Genomic DNA, 3,949 nt, shown 5'->3' with positions numbered 1-3,949 from the left:
TTAATTACCTTCTTTAGCATCCTTGATGATGAATGGTAAACCTGGAAACAAATTAAATCCTTTCCTCCTCAAGTAGGTTTTGGTCAGGGTTTTATCACAGCAACAGAATACCAAACAAGAACACCATGTTCAGTTAATTTTTTCTTTCTTTTTTCTTTTTTTAAAATCAGGTATTTATTTCATTTACATTTCCAATGCTATCCCAAAAGTCCCCCACCGGCTCCCCCACCCACTCCCCCACCCATCCACTCCCACTTCTTGGCCCTGGCGTTCCCCTGTACTGAGGCAGGTAAAGTTTGCATGACCAATGGGCCTCTCTTTCCACTGATGGCCGACTAGGCCATCTTCTGATACATATACAGTTAGAGACACGAGCTCTGGGGGTACTGGGTAGTTCATATTGTTGTTCCACCTATAGGATTGCAGATCCCTTTAGCTCCTTGGTTAATTTCTCTAGCTTCTCCACTGGGGCCCCTGTGATCAATCCAATAGCTGACTGTGAGCATCCACTTCTGTGTTTGCTAGGTCCCGGCATAGTCTCACAAGAGACAGCTATATCTGGGTCCTTTCAGCAAAATCTTGCTAGTGTATGTATGGTGTCAATGTTTGGAAGCTGATTATGGGGTGGATCCCTGGATATGGCAGTCTCTAGATGGTCCATCCTTTCGTCTCAGCTCCAAACTTTGTCTCTGTAACTCCTTCCATGGGTGTTTTGTTCCCAATTCTAAGAAGGGGAAAAGTGTCCACACTTTGGTCTTCCTTCTTCTTGAGTTTCATGTGTTTAGCAAATTGTATCTTATATCTTGGGTATTCTAAGTTTCTGGGCTTATATCCACTTATCAGTGAGTACATATTGTGTGAGTTCCTTTGTGATTGTGTTACCTCACTCAGGATGAGGCCCTCCAGGTCCATCCATTTGCCTAGGAATTTCTTTTATTCTTAAGTCTCCATCTGAAGTTGCAAAAATTAATGAAAGAATTGTTAGTCTAAATAGTTTAAGGTTTTTAATCACTTCTCTTTAAGTAATTAAATTTTATTATTTCAGAGTTTGAAAGGTGTATTTAGAATGTATAATGGATGTGTAGGCGAGAAGGGAATTTTAAAATTATGTATGTAACTTTCTAGTGATTCAAATTAACATGCAAAATAGTAGTGAGAATATTAGAACATGAAGAGACTTTAACAAATCCCCATTTAGATTCATTTATTTTCAGATGACGAAATTGAGATCTAGGCAGAATGAACACATGCTCAAGGTCACTCTACATGTGGATCAAAAGGATGTTCTTAGTCAGACACACATGGACTGTTCCAATACTGCCGTTTTATTTGTTAAGAATGAGGAGATGTGGCAAGTTGAATAAATGCATGCATATTACCTGGGAAATAACCTGTGAAATGGCAAAGCGCCCATTCTCATTGACAAGGTAAATTATAAGTGGCTTAAGGGAATTTTTAATAAATTTTCTGGTTAAATGATGCAAAAATGAGGAAAGATAATAGATAATTCTGAAACAGTTAGTGTGCTAATGGTTTCCTGAAGAAGACAAAGGCATAGTGCAACCCATAGTTTCCAATCACACTTAATCATGAATTGTTTCCTAACATTCTCAAAGGATTTTGAAATATGTAAAGAAATTATCTTCAGAACCTATAGCATTCATATGGTTTACTACATAGGTTTATTTCACATCTCTTTTTTAAAAAACAACAGCACTTTGTTTAATTCTTTTGTGATTGTATGTGCTAGTGTGTGTGTGTGTGTGTGTGTGTGTGTGTGCACGCATGTTCTCTGACACTGCATGCATGAGGCTATCAAAAGGTGGCTCACAGGAGTCAGCTCTCTCCTGCCATATGTGTTCTGGGGATTAGGCTCAGTTTGTTGGCCTTGTCAGCAGGTCTTTTAGCTGCTAAGAATTCTCAAGGGATCTTGTCTGAGAATTTTCATATGATCCACAATAAGCAAGTATATAAAGTAAGTTCATAGATCAAAACATTTGTATATAAGAAATAAAAAAAATTATTTTAAAACACTTCAGATATATAAATATAAAACTTTACTACTTAGTATAGATGAATGTAAAGTAGCATACTAATGAGATGAATATGCTTATTTATTTTTACACAAAGAACTAAATCATGCTTAAAGAAGATGCTCCCTGAAGAATGTTTCCTGTGTTTATTATCTTGTTCACCATTGAACTTCTCTAGTACAGTCCATATTCCACACATGCATGGTATTCTTTGCTGCAGCTGTACTTGCTGAGGAGTAACTTTCAATATGAAGCAGACTAAGTTTCTCTGTCTTTTGTTTTTTGAAATGTATCTTATGTAAGCATCCTGCATTTATCCCCAGTTCCCCCTTGACCTATGGAGTTCATGACAACCTGTCTCTCCATCTCTGTCTCTGTTAATCTCTCTCTCCCTCCATCCCTCTCTCCACCCCTCTTCTCTCTCATAATGCTTACAAATACCAATCAAACAAGATATTTTAGTGGATACACTTTGGGAAAACTAATTCAGTTAGTACCTTTATTTAGCAATTTAGAAATATGAGGATCTGTGAGAGAAAGAGGCTTATTTAATGTCTAATGTTTCTATATCTTAGTGACTAAGGTGGGCATAGATGTCTATCTTCTAAAAAGACTACTTTACACTACAATTTGGTGGGTAGATGTAGTGGCAACATTTGCACAGGAAGGTTACAAAGACATTTCAATTGATGTGGTGGGTTAGCGTAGTTCAAAAAGCCCTTCTTTCTCCTTCCATATCCATGATATAAATACACAGACTGACTTTGATTTCAACCATGTTGCCTGTTTTGGCTTAATAGGATATTTAAAAATCTGCTGTAAATAGAGGCATAAATTAGATAGTACAGCTTGCACTTTTCTGTCTGTGCTGTCACCAATTAGAAGAGCTGTATCTTCACCTCAATTTCTACATCACAAATTAAACTTGAGCCTTTCTTTTATGAAAGAAGCACTTGAATTTGCAACTTTAGGTAGAACTTGTCTGGTTAAACTCAGCGCATGTCAGCCAATCCTATCTTACAAATGGTAAGTCTCACAAATGATTGTTTACTAAAGTACCAAGGTTGGGGTGATTGACTTTTTTTAAAGCTGTAAAAGCTTTATTGATTTCTGGGAACTCTGATAATTTTATCGGACTGCTTCAGGAATCTGTGTACTTCTGGATGTTCTCTTTAGTGAAATTCTTGCTAATGTCTTTGCCACTTCAGGAAGAGGTCCACTTCTATTGAGAGTGTTGATAAGACAGCTGGAAGTTGAGAAATTCAGCTACTTCTCTGTACTGAGAGGTAAGATGAAGCTAAATTGCTCTCTTGCTTTCCTGGCATCTGGGACCTTTTTTTGGCTACTCCCTGCTCCCCACACTCCATTGATACACACCTCTGTTCATATTCCTGACACTCTGTATATCATCCCTGTCTCCTCTCATACCTGGTCCTGTCCCCTTCCCCCCTCCCCTTCTTCTCTTCCTCCCAAGTCCCTCCCACCCTCTACCTCCTGTGAGTATTTTGTTTCCCCTTCTAAGAAGGACTGAAGAATCCACATTTTGGTCTTCCTTCTTCTTGAGCTCCATATGGTCTGTGAATTGTATCTTGGATATTCTGAGCTTTTAGGCTAATATCCACTTATCAGTGAGTGCATACCATGCGTGTTGTTCTGTGAGTGAGTTACCTCACTCAGGATGATATTTTTTAGTTTCATCCATTTGCCTAAGAATTTCATGAAGTCATTGTCTTTAATAGCTGAGTAGTACGCCATTGTGTAAATATACCACGTTTTCTGTATTCATTCCTCTGTTGAAGGACATCTGGGTTCTTTCCAGCTTCTGGCTATTATCAAAAAGGCTGCTATGAAGTGGGGCATTTGTTCTTGTTATATGTTGGAGCATCTTTTTGGGTATATGCCCAGGAGTGGTATAG

Source organism: Mus caroli, chromosome X, assembly GCF_900094665.2.
Source record: "Mus caroli chromosome X, CAROLI_EIJ_v1.1, whole genome shotgun sequence".
NCBI classification, from domain to species: Eukaryota; Metazoa; Chordata; class Mammalia; order Rodentia; family Muridae; genus Mus; species Mus caroli.
The sequence above is the reverse complement of the archived record's forward strand: the minus strand, read 5'-3'. Positions refer to the sequence as shown.